Genomic DNA, 19,036 nt, shown 5'->3' with positions numbered 1-19,036 from the left:
GATTGCGCTGAAGCAGGTTGCCAGAAAACCCAGGCAATATTTTTACACAAAACTATCTTGTGCCTTCTCCGCGTATTAGCTTGAAAGGTTTATGCCGCTAATCTGATCTGACACAACGGGAAGAAACCTGGAAACATCCATCCTTTATCTGAAGCCTGTAAAAGCTTTAGGAAATGTTCATGAAAATGAGCAATTTTTTTTTTTTTTTTTTCTTACAATAGACAAATGAATACCAGCTGCTTTCTGCTCAAGCCAAGAAGAAATTAAACAGACTTTATGGAGGAATGACTCAGATCTTCTGGGGAAAAGTTCAACAAATTGGGATATCTTGAAAGCCAAAAAATAAATCAGTCACCGTGGTGGTTAACTAGTTTAGAAATATTGCAAGTCGTTTTATCTTTGTAAGATTTGGTTATCTAAATTCTTCAAAAAGAAAACTCTCAACTGGTGAAAACTTTTTCTTCAGATCTGCCTGGGATGTTCTGACAGTGTGAATCCAGAGTTTTTACATTAGAACTGAACCAAAAGGGCTGTAGGTAGAAAGACAAATCTGGAACTAAACTTTATGTAATTTGACCTCAGATACTCCCCCTCCCCCCCTTTTTTTCCCCCAAAACCGTAGCGCGGTTTTTAGCGCCAGCTGTAACAGATCTGGTGCTCATAGAATTCCTAAAAACCACTACAGTTTTGTAAAAAGACGGTAAAGATGTGAAATAAGCCTAAAGCAGGGGTGCCAAATATGTCTATCGCGATCGACAGGTAGATCGGGAAGGCAACGCGAGTCGATCGCGGACTCATATTGCCATCCCGATCTACCGTCCAATTGGCCTTCCTCTCCCCAACGTCCCCCCACCACTGCCCTAAGCTCTCCCTGCAGAAGCGTTGGACCGACCAGCATACCGCTCCCCAACGTCAATTCTGACGTTGGAGAGGAAGTTCTGGGCCAGTCAATCGCTGCCTGGCTGGCCCGGAACTTCCTCTCTGATGTCAGAATTTACTTCGGGGAATGGAATGCTGGGAGAGCTTGGGGTGGCGGTATCTTGGGGCCCTGTTCCCTGATGGTGGCAGTGGCAAACCTAGTGGCTTGGGGGAGGGCAGGGAGAAAGAAAGAAAGAAAGAAAGGGGGCAGGCAGGGAGACAAAGAAAGAAGGGAAACAGAAAGAAAGAAGGGGGCAGGGAGAAAGAAAGAAAAAGTTGGGGGAGAGAATGAGGTCTAGAGGAGAGAAAGCATACAAGAGGCTGAAAGAAGGGAAGAAATATTGGATGCACAGTCAGAAGAATAAAATGCAACCAGAGACTGATGAAATTACCAGACAACAAAGGTAGGAAAAATTATTTTATTTTCAATTTAGTGTCAAAATGTGTCCGTTTTGAGAATTTATATCTGCTGTCTATATTTTGCACTATGGCTCCCTTTTACTAAACCGCAATAGTGATTTTTAGTGCAGGGAGCCTTTGAGCATCGAGAGCAGCGCAGGGCATTCAGTGCAGCTCCCTGCGCTAAAAACTGCTATCGCGGTTTAGTAAAAAGGGAGGGGGTATGTTTGTCTATTTTTGTATGGTTGTTCCTGAGGTGACATTGCATAGAGTCATCTGCCTTGACCTCTTTGAAAAAAAAATCCGGAATATGAATGATGATTAACATTTTCTCTGCCTTTCAGTGTGCTTTGTGTTTTGTTTTATTTTTTAAATTTTATTGTTGGTAGATCATTTTGACTTGGTCATTTTAAAAAGTAGCTCGTAAGCCGTGGCCTAAAGCAATAACAATTTATTATTTCTATAGTGCTACCAGGTGCACGCGGCAAGCCAAGGACCCAATATTCAAAAAAAGCTGAGCTCTAAAATTTAGGCTTCTAAATATGTGCCTTATTTTTAGACAGACTTAGGTGCCTACATTTTCAGCAGAAACCCATCTTTATTAGGAGCTGAAGTTAAGGAATCGGTTCTGTAACTGGGCACCATAATTAGGGTGTGCTGATGCTTGTCCTATAATGATAGGGTTACCATATTCTCTGGGAAACTCCAGACACATGGCTATGCCCCATTCTGCCTCCAGCCCAGCTCCACCCCAAGCCCTGCCCCCTCCAAGCCTCCTCTCTTCTTCTGGATGAGTTCCAGCCACGTCTGGAGGGACTGGAGCATGCGCGGATGTGTGTGATGTCATCCACGCATGCTCAGAGGCCCTCCAGATGCGGACAGAGTTGGTCGGGGCTTTCCAAACCCTGGACAAATGCCGGGTTTTGGAAAGTCCATCCGGGAGCCCAGACAGTCCTCTAAGAAGGGGACATATCCAGGTTTTCCCGGATGTCTGGTAACCCTATATAATGGCCTTTGTATAGATTCTGTTATGGAATACCAATGAAGTCAGCGTTGGCACACCTAAATATCCAGTTACACCCCAGCAGATATTCAAAATAATTTAACCCACTGAAAATGGCCACCAACTGGTTAAACTTAGGCATTAAGGACAGGTTCTGTATAGTGTGACCAAAGTTGTGCATTTCTAATTTGGTTGTAATCCGCTTGTTTAAAGGCAGAATATAAATAATAAATTATAAACTATATGCACAACTTAATTGATTAAGAAGCCAATTAGAACCTTAAGAACAGCCTTACTGGGTCAGACCAAAGGTCCATCAAGCCCAGTAGCCCGTTCTCACGGTGGCCAATCCAGGTCCCTAATACCTGGCCAAAACCCAAGGAGTCGCAACATTCCATACAGAATCCTAAAGAATAGCAAGATTCTGGAATCCCAAAGAGTAACAAAAGATTCCAGAACCCCAAAGAGTCGCAACATTCCATGCTACCGATCCAGGGCAAGCAGTGGCTTCCCCCATGTCTTTCTCAATAACAGGCCAATAATTGGCACTATTTAGAATTTGCATGCACAACTTTCTAAGTGTATTCTATAAAGTGGTGCGCAGAAATTCTTGTGTGCGGATCTCCAAAGGAGGCATGGTCAGGGGAGGAGAACGGATGGGTTGTGGGCATTCCTAAAAGTTGAGCGCATTGTTATAGAATAGGCCCGATTCGCGCCCAACTTAGGTGCAGGTATTTAGGCCTGGTCTTCATTGGCCGAAATTGGGTGAGCCTAAATGTTGGTCATGTGCATTGGTGCCAAGTAATGATTCTGTAAACTGTGCCAGACTTCAGAGGCAATTTATAGAATCGTGCTAAGCATCAACTTTTTCAGCACTGATTATTTTTTGGGTTGTCTTATGTAGAATATGGCCCATAATGAAATTCTGAGTATAAAGTTACGCACTCGGCCCTAGTAAATCTTCAGTGAGGCCAATTTAGTAGTCTAACTCTCAAATTTAGGAGCTTAAATCCTTTGAATATTGGACCTCAGGTCTTGACATGTGCACTTTGTGGGTTTGGGGGAGGAGACAAAAGATTTAAAATGCTTTTCATTTAGCAATATTCAATGTTATTTAGCTGGTGAGGGATGGCTCCTGGCTGTTTAAGCAATGCTAAACTGGCTAACTGCTTATCAGTGGCTTGCGGGCAGGGCCTTCATTAAATTCCCAGCTCTACAGCCCTGCTTCTTTTGTTTGTTTACTTTTTGTTTGAGGCAGTTTGATTGGCTGAGCAGGCAGCCTGCTCAACCAACCAAAATGCATCAAACAAAAAGAGCTCTAGGGCTGGTGATTCACTCAACCCCCTGAAGGTCCTAACAGTACTCCTCTGAATAGGAAGAAGAGATAGTGGATGCTGCGGATGGGCAGACTGGATAGGCCATTGGCCTTTATCTGCTGTCATATTTCTATGTTTGGCTGAACAGCTTCTGTCTGCTTCCTGCTCAACTAATCATAAGAACAAAGAATTGCTATACTGGGACAGACCGAAGGTCCATCAAGCCTAGTATCCTGTTTCCAACAGTGGCCAGCCCAGGTCCCAAGTACCTAGCTAGATCTCAAGTAATAAAACAGATTTTATGTTGCTTACCCTAGGAATAAGCAGTGGATTTCCCCAAGCCATCTCAACCCTGGCCTATGGACTCCTCTTTTAGGAAATTATCCAAACCTTTTTTTAAACCCTGTTAAGCTAACTGATTTCACCGCATTCTCCAGTCGCATGTCCCCTAGTCCTAGTATTTATGGAAAGAGTGAACAAGCGATTCACATCTACCCTTTCCACTCCACTCAGTATTTTATTAGACTTCTATCGTATCACCCCCGAGCCATCTCTTCTCCTAGCTGAAGAGCCCTAGCCACTTTATTCTCTCCTCATAGGGAAGTCATCCTAAACCTTTTATTATTTTTGTCACCCTCATGGCCTTCAGGAGATTGGGTGAATCCCCTGAAGACCCTGACTGCACCAGCAAGAGATAACCAGTTATCTCCCACTGAATATCCTGGTCAGCAGCTAGCCTGGTTACTGGCTATGTCACGTGACTTAACTGGTCAGCGCCAATGTTAATTGTCAACTGGGTACGTTTAGAGGCCAGATAGACTCCTCCACTTATCAGGTATATCTTTGGCTGCTATGACTTAGCTCAGGGGTAGGGAACTCCGGTCCTCGAGAGCCGTATTCCAGTCGGGTTTTCAGGATTTCCCCAATGAATATGCATTGAAAGTAGTGCATGAAAATAGATCTCATGTATATTCATTGGGGAAATCCTGAAAACCCGACTGGAATACGGCTCTCGAGGACCGGAGTTCCCTACCCCTGACTTAGCTGGTTAGCGGATGTCTATCAGCTTGGCCAGCTATGTAAATCAGGCCAAAAACAGACCAGAAATTCAATGCGATTTTCCGGATACAACCCCAGCATTGAATATCCAAGTTTGCTGCTGACCGTGGGAGGTAGCTGGGATGCTTCTTGCAGTTTTGAAAATTGGCCCCATTGAGTTTATTTCTGTGGTAATCCAAACTGATCAATTTTGCTTTTATAAAGGCAAAATATAAATCTAGAAAATTAAATTGACAGTGTTTTGATGGTGTCACAAACTGTTAGGTTAATGGCTACGGAGAGGGGGGTCCTATTTCCAAAAACACTCAGATAAATTAAAGACTGGACAACAGTTTTTCATTCATTTAACTGGTATGTGAAAGGCTGGTAGTGGGTCAAAGGTCTGACTGTAATAAGAGTTCTGTATTTATAATGGCAGTAGCTCTAATCTTGTTTTATATTATGGGTGTAATATTGAGTTGGGGTGGCCAGTGAGTTTTTTTAAACACTGGTCACTGTGGGCTTTTCTATAGTTCGAAGGAGGAACAGGGCTTGAACTCCTCAGTGCTAAAAAAAAAAAAAAATCCATCACCTGCTGAGATAACTTTGGAGGGAGAGAGAACAAAGGGCTAAAAGCAGGGAAAATTGCAAATAAGCAAAAACAACCCCCCCATTTAGACAAAACAAAAAAGCTGAGTAAAATAAGCTCAGGGCAGGGGGGGGGGGAGGAGAGGCTTTCCTGAGCTTCTGTAAATTCCTGGCTTGTGTCCAAGTTTTGTAAATATTTCTCCATCCCTGAGGGAAGTGTGTTAGAAACATTCAAGTACCTCAGACTAAAGTACAAGAAGGTTGCACTTTTTTTTTTTTTTTTCTTAGCCTGAAAAGCTCAAGGAGCAGGGGTTATCGTGTGAAGCTGAAGGGAGAGGTGCTAAAGAGGAATGTGAGAACATACTTTAAAAAGGGAGGTGGACACCTGGAACGAGCTTCCAAGTAAGGCGGTAGGTGCCAGAGCTGGAAGAACTTAAAGCATGTGTGGGATAAAGGAGTAATATTGTGATCCTTTTTGGAGCTTAAAATACTGTTTTTATGAGGCCTTGTGACAAAGTTAGTACATTTCTCCCTCCGTATTCACGGTTTCAGCAATTGCGGTTTCGATTATTCACGGTTTTTAGCTTGCTGGCTCCTCCCCCCCAATTAGTCAGCTTGCATAGAGAAATCGCCGATTCCAAACATTTGCAGAGAAAAATCGCTGATTCCCGGCACTTTTTTCACCGTGTTTTACCTCACCTTCAGGAACAGGTCAGGTCTCCCACCATGTTATTCGCGGTTTCCATATTCACGATAGTTTTTAATAGAAAACAGTGAATAACATATGAAAAAGTTATTTGTGGTTTTTCTGTATTTGCAGCTCTGTTAATCCCCTATCACAGCAAATATGGAGGAAGACACGTAGGTTGCTAGTTTACTACACCCATAACCTTTTAAGAATCCCAGGAGCAAAAGAAAAAAAAATCCTGTAAACGATATGGGAATGTAAACAAAAAAACCCAAAAATGGTTGGCCTGTACACCATTAATGGAAAATTTAAATAACAGTTTACCAAAGGCCTTTACCAACAGGAAAAATTCTGTCCTTCAGACCCATGGTCACTTAAACCCAGGGTTTCTCTTTCTTGCGATCCCTAGGTGCAGGTTAATATTATTGGATTTCATGTAACCTAGAATTGTCCACCTTTGACATACTTACTTCGATATGGCATCAAAGGTGGATCTTTCAGGATCTCGATAATCCCACTAGGATTAGGGTTACCAGATTTTGTCTGTAAAAAAAGAGGTCACGTGTCCCAGCCCCGCCTCCACACAAATGTCATCTCTTCTTCCTGAGCTCGGAGGCACTCCAGATGCGGCCCCAAACTCGGGGGCCTTCCAAAATCCGAGCAAACTGCCGGGTTTTGAAAATCGACTCGGGCACTTGCACATTCCTCTGAAAGGAGGACATATCTGGATTTTCCCCGACACCTAGTAATTGGACAAACTAGCATTGGAAATGAACTAGCATTGGAAATGGTGCAAATTTACCCATTGTGAGGTGGGCTGAGAAAAACCAAGCCTGTGGGCTAGTTTTGTCCCATGGATCATTTTTCTCATCCCAGCTTTCGGGTGTTGGAGAGATGAAGTAGTCCAGTTTGATTGTGTTGGCAGTGAGTGAGGATTCACAGTTCAAGGACTGGTGTTTAAAGATGTTGGAATGGCTGGAAGGATGTAATGTAATGTAATTTATTTCTTATATACCGCTAAACTCCGTTAGGATTCTAAGCGGTTTACAGAAAAAATAGACAATAGGGTACATTAAAATTATAAGTAATATAGGTTTACAGAGAAATATACATTAAAGGATAAAATAAAAATAAGATAAATAAATAAAGAATAGGTACTTAGAAATACCCTTACTGTCCCGAAGGCTCACAATCTAACTAAAGTACCTAGAAGACAGTTATTGAGCAGTAGGAATAAAATAAAGATAGAGATATTGAACAAGATATTAAACATTCTAACAAGAGTACACATATCACTCTAAGGCCATAGTACTTTTTAAAGTAAAGTATACATCTCAGTAATAATTAAATAGATAAACTAAATGAATTAAATTAAATTTGTTTGAGTTAAAACTAAATATGGAAAATTTTAAAAAGAACATATATGGACATAATAAATGTGAAAAAGAATGAATAACAAAGGAATGTGAGTGGGGAAAAAAACGTTGAGCAATGGAATTCTGAGGAATAATTTAAAAATAAAGATATAAAACAAATACATAAAAAAAATGTCAGCAATATATACAGAATCGTTAAGCTTAAAACTACATTTAGGTGCAGAACGTTGGAACATGTCTGGCAGGTCTTGCTCCCATTTATCTTGTCAACCACTTTGTATTCTCTACAAACCTTCGGCCCATTCGGAGAATTTCTTTTTTTTTTTTCCCTACGCTAAAAGGATGTATTGTAAAAAAATTCCTGGACAAAACTTTAGCTTACCAGGCTAGTGTCTGGAGCAAAACCTTAACTGCCCTATTTGTGAATTCATTGTCTTATCAAATGTTTAAGGAGACCTGTGAAATCTCATTCGTATGACCATTAAGAAACCCAACCATGCAAGTTATATAATTCCATATGTATTTCATCTGCGTCTGGCAGATTTTCTTAGTTGTATGCTGCTCTGAACTGTTAAGGCAGGGCTGTCCAAGTCTGGTCCTAGAGATCTACTGGCAGGCCAGGTTTTCAGGATATCTACAATGAACATGCATGGGAGAGATTTGAATACCAAGAAGGCAGTGCCGGCAAAGCTCTCTCATACCTATTCATTGTGGATATCCTGAAAACCTGGCCTGCCAGTAGATCTCGAGGATTGGACTTGGGCAGCCCTGTGTTAAGGTATAGCGGGTTATAAATAAAATTATTATTATTAAAATGATTTTAGGGGGAGAGTGTTCAGATTCCTTGTGCGAGAATTGATGGACCAGATTATGTAAATCATTCATGTTGGTTTTGATTACACAATCACTCCTCAATATAGCTCACAGAGCACTCTGGATCTCTCTAAGGGTGTGTTGTCTGGAGATAGGTCTAGTGCAGGGGTAGGCAATTCCGGTCCACGAGAGCCAGAGCCGGTCAGGTTTTCAGGATCTCCACAATAAATATGCATGAGATAGATTTGCATCTCAAGGAGGCAGTGCATGCAAACCCATCTCATACATATTCATTGTGGATATCCTGAAAACCTGACCTGGTTCCGGCTCTTGAGGACTGGAATTGCCTACCCCCTGGTCTAGTGTCTGTTGGTCTTGCAAGTCTGCCATAGGACCCCTGTTTTATATGTTTATTTGGGGATTTACAGTATTTGTTTAAGCGGGTTTGAGATCAGGATCAGTGCACATAACATTCAGGCTCGGCTTAGTTACAGGATTGTGATTTTGAGATCAGACGCGCTGCCTCATGATCTGGGTTGCGGGGGAGAGAGGAGTTAGAGCAAAGTTCTTTGATGTGCTTATGAAAATTGTTATTCAATCATTCTTGTCTGAATGGAAAAGTAATTCTGAGTATGATTGGAACGATGCATGTCTTGTTAGAAGGTATGAAGAGGTGGACACAAATAAGGGGAGGAGCTTGGCATCTTTTAACCCTTTATTTGGCATTGTTGCTCAGAAGCAATATGAGTCTTCTATGGCTCTTATGGGAGATCTGCGTTTACAAATGCCTGTTTGCTTGGCACAGTTGCTCTTGTTCACCATCTGCCAATTAAAGCAGTGGTCTCAAGCTCACGGCCCACCAGGTACTATTTTGGGCCCACGGTCTGTACTAGTGCTGCCCGCTCTTTGCAGTGTCCTCCGGCTCCCCCCCCCTGGCCTCCCGCTCTTACCTTCAGATAATTACCGCAGCCTGCGGAGAGAATTGTCGGAACTGTAGTGATCCTTGTAGGCTGCTGTCGTCCTCAGCAGCATGTTCCCTCTGCCGCGATCCTGCCCCTGACGTCAAGAGGAGGGGCAGGACCGCGACAAAGGGAATGTGCTACGCAGGCCAATGGCAGCCTGCAAGGAACGCTACAGCATGGGCGATCCTCTCTGCAGGCTGTGGTAATTAGCTGAAATTAAGACCGGGAGGCCAGGGGGGAAGCTGGAGGACGCTGCAAAGAAAGGGGGGGGAATATGCAGGTCTTCGGGGGAGAGGGGGAAGATTTATAAACTATAAAGAGTTTTTTTTACCTCATGCAAAATTGTCATTTCTTTTAATAAAACCTTGACTATTTTTTCTGCAGCCTTCAAAGTACCTACAAATCCAAAATGTGGCCCTGCTAAGGATTTGAGTTTGAGACCGCTGAATTAAATGATTAAGAGAATGTGGCACATAATACTTATTGTCAAAATCACCATTTTGAGCCAATCTAGGCCTTAGGCTCCTTCCCTGTAGGAAAATCTGGTAACCCTAGGATTGAGGAACATGCAAATGGGCAAGAAGGCCAAGATAGTTGCTGGTGCCAGGCTAGGAGAGTACCCTAAAAGAGAAAAACGTAGAGCTAATAAGTTAATTAATTAAGATGAAAAATTCTAATAGTCAAATCCAGTTTTTCTGTTTTCTTGTGAAAAAGAATGTGTTCTCGGAAGTCGAAGAAAGAAACAGAACACACATTACTGCAGTTGCTGTAAGCTATTTTTCATACTTTATATAAAAGTACTGCTGTAAGTTCAGTATTATAGAGTTAATGGTTTCCTGATATATCTTTAAAAGGCATTTCTCATATAGAATTTATTACGTTCACTGATGTCAGCAGTGTAGAGAATTGCAGAAATTAGGTTTTCCTTCCGGATCTTTCAGAATGACCTTAGTGTTTTCCAAGTTCCTCTCTTGTGAGTCAGGAAAAGATTAAACAGTTATTCACTATAGCAGGGGTAGGAAACTCCGGTCCTTGAGAGCCGTATTCCAGTCGGGTGTTCAGGATTTCCCCAATGAATATGCATTGAAAGCAGTGCATGCAAATAGATCTCATGCATATTCATTGGGAGAAATCCTGAAAACCCGACTGGAATACGGCTCTCGAGGACCGGAGTTCCCTACCCCTGCACTATAGGCTTGCGTGGAATGGAGTTTGAGTAGTTCATTTTCTATTTTTATTTTTTTTTTTACAGCTCATACGTAACAGGTGCAATCTCGTAGAGTAAATGGTCCACCAGCTATTTTGCATGGTATCTGGAGAAAAAGGGAACCCCCCTCAACGTTTTTTTTTTTTTCCAAAAAACCCCCAAAACCTCCTACTGCAGGAGAAACGTCTGCCTGAAATTCAAGACGTTTCCGAGTACAGTATTTTATTTCTCAACACACCGAGCATACAAAACAGTCGAGCTCTTGGTTAATGAAACCCCGGAATTCACTGAGTCAACAGCTTAGTGGTCTTGAAGGTTTTGTGAATGTGCCAAGGTTGAAGAAGGGCACTTTGAACAAAAATTATGAATTAACTAAGAAAAGGAAAAAAAACAACTCCATTATGCTAATGTATTTTCAAAGGTCATACTAAAGTTTAAACAATTGCAAAGTATTTTGAAGCTAAGTAAGGGGGTCCCGAGTTTTTTTTTTCTCCCAGACACCGCAGGTGTGCTGCAAGGTTCAACATTACCAGCTGTGTTTAATATTTATCTATGTTCATTAGGTGAGGTCTTGCAAACACTTGATGTGGCATACCAAGTAGGAGGAGTAGCCGAGTGGTTAATGCAGCGGACTATGAATTGGAGAGAAAAGACCCTCAATGCTTCATCTAGGCAAGGGGAACAACTTAGCTCTAACTCTCCCCCCCACCCCAGATCAAGAGGAAAAAGGAGGTATTCAGTGGGAGGGGCCTAAGGCCCTGACTGGCACTTTTCACAATAAGTATCACGTGCCACATTCTCTTAACCCTTTAATTGACAGATGGTGAAACGGCTGCTTTACGTAACTTGATGTAGAACAAGAGCAACTGTGCCAAGCAAACAGGCATTTGGAGACGCAGATCTCCCATAAGAGCCGTAGAAGACACATGTTGCTTCTGAGCAATAATGCCAAATAAAGGGTTAAATGATGCCAAGCTCCTCCCCTTATTTGTGGCCACCTCTTCATACCTTCTAACAAGACATACATCGTTCCAATCATACTCTGAATTACTTTTCCATTCAGACAGGAATGACTGAATAACAATTTTCATAAGCACATCAATCAACTTAGCTCTCCCCCCTCCCCCCCACCAGATCGAGCAGGAAAAAGTGGAGAAGATGAGCTGGATGTAAACAGGTTTATTACAAATAATAGTCTCAAAAGGTCTCTAGTTGGTGCTGAGTCTGCTGATCTGTGAGGCAAAATTACCAATGTTTATCCGACCAGTCTTGAGATACAGTAGGCCAATTGCTGGTGTAATGATGGTGTGGAACTAAAGAGTGGGTGGGTCCCTACATGGTCCGTGTTTCGGCAGGTCAGAGTGCCTTCTTCAGGGGTCCATAACTGGAAGGTTCATAAGATGCCAAAATCATAAACAGAAAGTTTTAAAAGAAATTCCTATACACATTTCTTCATTTTCTGCTTACAAACCCAAGATGCTAAAGTGTAATGAGGTTAAAAAAATTTATCCGATGGTTCAGAGAATTTAAAAAAGGGGGAAATTCTGCCCCTAAAATCCTGCAGCCCACTGCAAGGGGGCACTGCTGACGTCACATCAGATCCGCGGAGGACAATTCTATATAAGGCATATCTGATGCACATAAATTCAGAATAAGTGCCACTTGTGCCTGCATTTGCCCAAAGCACTGTTCTCTGAGCTAGTGCCGCCTGATTCAGGAAAATATTTTCTATTCGATTTGGCCCATTGAAATGATTTTTCTATTCGATTCACTTTTCCTGCCCAATGCGTTTTTTCAAACATCCTGGTGGGTTTATTTTGTAGCTTCTTCACCCATCCCACCCCCCTTTGCCCTCTCCAACCCTATGCTGGCACTGTGGTGTAAACAAAAAAGACTTTTTCTCTTTCTGGTTAGGTCCTAGCTCACGCTCACTGTCTAACACCAGCTCTGGCAAGAAATACATTTCCAATCGGACATATAATCGCAAAATAGAAAATAAAATTATTTTTTCTACCTTTTTGTTTTTTGGTCATTTTATTGTTCAAATGTTGGTCCCAGGCTCTGGTTTCTTTTTTCTTTTGTTAACTCGCTCATCAGGGTCTCCGGCCCATTTGATGTTTTCTTCTTTCTCTGTGCTCACCATCCATCTTCCATCTCTGTACCTTCCCTTCCACTGCCATATCCAACATTTATGTTTCTCTCTCTCTGTCTTCTCTCTCTGTCTTCTCTCTCTCTTTCTCTCTCTGTCTTCTCTCTCTCTCTGTCTTCTCTCTCTCTCTCTTTCTCTCTCTGTCTTCTCTCTCTCTTTCTCTCTCTTTTTCTTTCTCTCTCTTTTTCTTTCTCTCTCTCTCTACCTCTACCAGCACACCATCACTGGACACCTCACGTGTGCTCCATGGCTTCCCTCCGCTGCATCATCGGTGATGTAGCAGAGAGAAGGCCCCAGCAGGGCAGGCTGCTGCCTGTTCCGAGCACTGCCTCTTCCTGCTGTCTACTGCTGCTGCTGCTTTAGGAGACTCGGAGGTGTCAGGACTCATTGAATTGGTGAGTGCGTTTTTTTTTGTTTTTGTTTTTTTTTTAATTTTTTAAAATTATTTTTTTAGCGAATTGATTTGTATCAATTCACAAATGTGAATCGATTCGAATCGGCAAATTGGGCATAAGTGGCATAGCATGCAACTGAAAAGGGTATGTGCATATGAGAATGGCACACATCAGATGCCCACATTTATTTGATTGATGGATCTAGGTATGCCTTACTACACCTGCCATTGACTCTCCCGCCTTTCCTCCAAAGTACAGCCTATCTGATTAATAACCGCCCAGACTTGTGACCATCTTTCTGACCAGAAGTGGGGCAGAAGCGATCTTAAACCGTGACTTTTTCATGACATAATTAATTCTGTTTTATGTGGGACATATCCGGTGGCCTAAGCATGTACTTCTATACTGATCTCCTCGCCTCATTCAACATTTCTGCTGTGATGCGGTACAAAGTCTTTTGTTAGCCGCATTGAATCCTTGTTGAAAAATTGCGGGGATATAAGACCTGTACAGTATAGTATAGTTATATAAAAGTGTAGAACAGGTTATTGATTAGATTATAATTTTTATGGTAGAAAATTACCCTGGGGAGACCCAACCCTGCTTGAATGTCCCAGATTTGCAAACCAATAATCTGGGAACCTTTTTGATCCAGTAAGTGCCTTGACAGTTAACTTGTTGACTTTTTTTCTAATACAGTTAACAGTAAGGGCTCCTTTTTACTAAGCTGCATTAGCGTATGCAGCATTTTAGCGCATGCTAGACCTGCGCTACGAGGCTAGAAGTAACGCCAGCTCAGTGCTGGCGTTAGCATGTAGCGCGCTCTATTCCACGCCCTAACGTGGCTTAGTAAAAAGAGACCTAAATGTTCTTAGAATTCTCATAGAAGTTTTTGCCAATTATGTTAAATCTTTTTTATTGGAACACAAAATTCCCCAACCCTTCCCCCTCCTTAAACAATGATATTATTTGGTAATGAGAACCTTATAGCATCAAAAGACAATAATACATTAGATAATATTCATCATCTAATATAATAAATCCCTAAGCACACATGCGCACTCCCACCTGCGTGCTCCTGTTTTCCGTGAGCTGTAGGGACCCGCAGGTAGGAGTGCGCATGCGCAGGGCGGCGCAGAGCCTGCGGATGCGGCGGCTCTTGCAGTCTGAACTTAAGGATGTGAACTGGCCAGGGCGATGTCAACAGGGGCCGGAACGGACTTTAATTGCTGCCTCCCAGGCTTCTCCTCCTGCTCCGGCTGGTCCCGCTTTAAAAAAAAACCCAAAAAACCCAGAGCTCGCTGCGGGTCCTGAAACCTTCCAATTCAAGCAGCGTCTGCAGCACTCTACACATGCTGCTTCAGCTACACATGTTGTGTAGAGTGCTGTAGACGCTGCTGAAATCGGAAGGTTAGTTGGGACCGCGGGAAGGGGGGGGGCGGTAAGGGACTAAGGGAGACGGCCAGACTGCGGGAAGGGTAAGGGGGAGTAGGAGAAATGCTGCTGCTGCACAGGGAAGTGGTGTGGGGGGAGGGAAATGGAGAGGGAGGGAATCCTGCTGTGGCTGCTGCACAGGGAAGTGGTGGGACAGAAATGCTGCTGCATAGGAGGCAGGGAGAGAGATGATAGAAAGAAAAGAAGAAAGACACAGAGGCAGGGAGAGACACTGAAAGACAGACAGACAAAGGGGGCCAGGGAGAGAGACAGACAGCGCGAGGGAGAGAGAGACAGAAATAAAGACACACAGACATATATTCTAGCACCCGTTAATGTAACAGGCTAAAATACCAGTCTGTAATATTAACCTGTGAACGTCCACCAAATACAGGTGGTTCTCAAACCTGTCCTGGGGACCCCCCAGCCAGTCGGGTTTTCAAGATATCCCTAATGAATATGCATATGAGAGATTTGCATATAATGGAAGTGACAGGTATGCAAATCTCTCTCATACATATTCACTAGGGATATCTTGAAAACCCGACTGGCTGGGGGGTCCCCAGACAGGGTTGAGAACCACTGCCATAGGATCATATGAGGATCAAAATAGAACCCAAACACTGCTACTAACCTGGGAGCCCTGGTTCTTACGGCCCCCAGAATGAGACATCTATCTCCAAACGTCCCCTCTGTCTAGGATTGCGACTAGGTTGTTTCATCCATTAAATTACCCCTCCTCCCTGCAGTTCAACCATCGCAGCCATAAGCTTTGCCCTCTGGGACGTAAAGAAACCAAATAAGCATCCCAGGTAAGTAAAAAGTGTTTCCTCTGTTTGAGATAGTCCTCCACCACTCTTGCTTCCTATGTAACTAAAGTATGAACTTGGTTTCTCCATTTCCAGAAGAATGGAGGGTCAGAAGAAATCCATGACTGCATTTTACCTTTTCTTGCCACATCAGAGTCCCACTCCTGGGTAGGGTTCTCCCCAGAATGCACCCGGCATATCTGGCACCGACTACACCCCTGTGCCCACTATTGCACAGCCTAATCTAATCTCATACACCACTTATTAATCGCACTATACCAAAAAGGCTCAAGGTGATTTACATCCAAAGAAGCTGTAAAGCAGGCCTGCACAACTTCGGCCCTCGCCAGGCCAGGTTTTCAGGATTTCCCCAATGAATATGCACAAGATCTATTTGCATGCACCGCTTTCAATGCATATTCATTGGGGAAATCCCAAGGACCGGAGTTGCGCAGGCCTGCTGTAAAGTCTACGGGAAAATACAAAAGCAATCAATTATAACACCTTTACCAGAGCTGTTGTTTATACCGTATGCCTCCAATCTGTGGAAAATGTAGTAATGAAGTACCACATAATCTGGTGGAAGAATAATGCAAATGAGAAAAAAAACGCAAAATCCAACCGTTTCTGTAAATAGCCAGTGGGGTAGCAAGAGTGAGAGCTTCCCAGGGCAGTGGCGTCCCTTCCCTTCCCTCCCCCTCCCCCGGTCCTCTGTAACATTCCTGATGGGAGCAGCAACCCCCAACCTGTTGTGATGCTCTTCCTCTGATGTTGTTACTTCCTAGGCGAGGGTCCAGCAAGTGACGTCGGAGGAAGAGCCAATGCTGGCACAACAGCAGGTCGGGGGTTGCCGTTCACGCCAGGAAAGTTACAGAGGTCAGGGGGAAGGAAAGGGGTGCGCATTCGCGGGGGGGGGGGGGGAGGTTGTGTGAAGGGGAGGATGGGCCTGTGCCCTCACCAAGATAGCGTCTGGGGCAGACTGCCTCCCCCCTTACGTTACTGATAGTGGCACAAAATTTTTGAAGATGCCAACATTCCCAAAAGGAGGAGGAGCTTTTGCCAATTATATAGCTGCTGAAAATCCAGAAATTTGCAGTAAGCTCGTGGGATACTTGCTTTAACCGTCCCTTTTTCTCATTGTGCAGGAGACTAGACGTATCATAAGTTCTTTAGCTTTGCAAAAGCTTGGAAGATAATCAGCTATTATTAAAAAAAAAAAAAAAAAGGGATCTTTTTTTTTTTTCTTTCTTTTTAATGATGAAATGTTAGTTTGGAGAGCCGCATTCCTTGTGGCTCTTGTTTGAAATGAATGATAGGTATTCATGCCCTTAGGGTACAAGTTGTGAGTTTTAACAAAATATGTCTCTAAGGAGACGATGACCAACGTTGCCATGTGGCAAGATGTTTTCTCTTCATTTTGTCTGGATTTAAGAAAAAGGCTTATTTTATACAGATTCACGCAGAATTGGGCACTTTTCTGCCTTTTCCTTATCCCCCACATTTCTCCCACAGACCTTCTTTTCTTGCCATTCCAGACCCTCCTCTGTCTTCAAGCATAAATTGAAGAGTTCTGAAGGGTGCAGGGAGTGCATTTTTGTCTTTTAATTTCCTCAGGTTCCATGGTTTTATCCACCCTTATTTGTGTAAGTTATGTCAAGTAGCTTCTTGAAGTAGCTTACACAAATGAGTGGCTAAGGCCATGGACCCTCATGGTCTGTACTGTGAGACAAAAACATAGAAATATGATGGCAGACAAAGGCCAAATGGCCCATCCAGTCTGCAATAACCATTTTCTCTTCCTCTCCCTATTGGCTAAGACTCTTAACACTTGCATTGCGATGTCATAGAACTTTCTGATTATAGAAACATGATGGCAGATAAAGGCCAAATGGCCCATCCGCAGCATCCACTATCTCCTCCTCTCCCTATAGGCTAAGACTCTTAACACTTGCATTGCGATGTCATAGAACTTTCTGATTATAGAAACATGATAGCAAAGGCCAAGTAGCCCATCCAGTCTGCCCATCTATATGCCCATCCACTTTCTCTTCTCACGTTTTCTTGAATTTAGACATAGTCTTTGTCTCCACCACCTCTACTGGGAGTCTATTTCATGCATCTACTATCCTTACTGTAAAAAAAAGCATTTCATTAGATTACTCCTAAGCCTATCACCTCCTAATTTCATCCTATGCCCTCTTATTCTGGAGTCTCCTTTCAAATGAGGCTTACCTCTTGCACAATTGTCATGTAGTTATTTAAATGTATCATATCTCCCCTTCTGCCTTTCCTCCAAAGTATATATATATTGAGATCTTTAAGTCTCCCCATACTTTTTATGACGAAGGTTACTGACCATTTTAGTGGCCTTCCTCTACAGCGGTGATCTCAAACACGCTGCCCAGGGACCACGTGCAGCCCGCCAGGTACTATTATGCAGCCCGCAGTCTGTACTAGTGCTGCCCACTCTTTGCAGCATCCTCCAGCTTCCCCCTGCCTCCCGCTCTTATCTTCAGATAATTAACCGCAGCCTGCAGAGGATCGCCAGTACTGTAGCATTCCTTGCAGGCTGTCGTTGTCCTCAGCAGCACGTTCCCTTTGCCGCGATCTTGCTCCTGACGTCGGAGGAGGGGCGGGACCGCGGCAGAGGGAACGTGCTGCGGAGGCCGATGCACCAGCGATCCTCTCTGCAGGCTACGGTAATTAGCTAAAACTAAGACCGGGAGGCCAGGGGGAAAGCTGGAGGATGCTGCAAAGAAGGGGGGAACATGCAGGCCTTTGGTGGGGGGGAGGAGATTTATAAACTATAAAGAGTTTTACCTCATGCAAAATTGTCATTTCTTTACTAAGACATTAACTATTTTTTCTGCGGCCCTCCAAGTACCTACAAATCCAAAATGTGGCCCTGCAAAGGATTTGCGTTTGAGACCACTGCTCTAGACCGACGATATCCTGTTTATATATTTTAGAAGAGTGGTTCCCACCCCTGTCCTGGAGGACCAGCAGGCCAATCGGGTTTTCAGGCTAGCCCTAATGAATATGCATGATAGAGATTTGCATATAATGGAAGTGAGAAGCATGCAAATCTGCTCCATGCATATTCATTAGGGCTAGCCTGAAAACCCGATTGGCCTGGTGGTCCTCCAGGACAGGGTTGGGAACCACTGTTTTAGAAGGTGCCTCTCTAGAATTGTACACAATATTCTAAATGAGGTCTCACCATCTATGAGACAAACATGGTTATTTTTGTGACATAGGATTTTCTCGACCCCAGTTCGATTAAATAAAATAGATAGTTCTAAGTCTAATAGATGCTAGCATTGGGACTTTGGATCATCTGTTGTATTTTTGTCTGTTTATATTAATACTAGTCTTATAGCCCGTTACATTAACGGGTGCTAGAATATATGTGTGTGTATCTGTCTTTAGATTTTTTTCTCTCTCCTTAGCCACTTTCTGCATTTCTTTTTGTCTTTTTTTTTTTTCCTTGGCTGTCCACTACCACCCCTTGCCTGCTCCCCCTGTCCATTCTCCCTTCCTTTTACCTCCCCTGTGTCCTCCACCACCCCATCACTGCTCACCTTATCCAGCAGAAGCCCTTCTCCCTTTGTTTTACCTCCCCCTGTCCATCATCACCTCCTTCCTGCTCCCCCTGTCCAGCAGAAGGCCTGTCTTCATTTTTCTGACCCCCCTCCCTGTTCATCAGCACCTCTTCCCCTGTCCATCAACCCCTTTTCTGCCCCTCCATTTCCGTGTGTTGCACCATATCCTTCCCACCCCACTTCCCTGTGCAGTATTTTCCTCCCCCCATACCTTCCTCCTGAACTCCATGTTAAAATGCTTTCCGACTTGGGCCGCCGCGGCCGACATCCGCCTCGGGGGGGGGGGGGGGAGGGAGAGAGAGAGCGGAGAGAGTATGGTGCGCAAGGGAACGATGGCGG

The 19,036-nt window shown here is 43.6% G+C and overlaps 1 protein-coding gene across 5 annotated transcripts in view; it reads left to right on the top strand.

Annotated features, from left to right (window-relative positions):
- COL4A5 (collagen type IV alpha 5 chain) overlaps positions 1-19,036 on the top strand; it is a 294,489-nt gene that overhangs the window by 56,678 nt on the left and 218,775 nt on the right. The gene's annotated exons all lie outside the window — the stretch shown is intronic.

This window comes from Geotrypetes seraphini, chromosome 5 (genome assembly GCF_902459505.1).
Source record: "Geotrypetes seraphini chromosome 5, aGeoSer1.1, whole genome shotgun sequence".
Lineage (NCBI taxonomy): Eukaryota > Metazoa > Chordata > Amphibia > Gymnophiona > Dermophiidae > Geotrypetes > Geotrypetes seraphini.
Note: the sequence above shows the minus strand (reverse complement) of the source record. Positions and strands in the feature narration are given on the sequence as shown.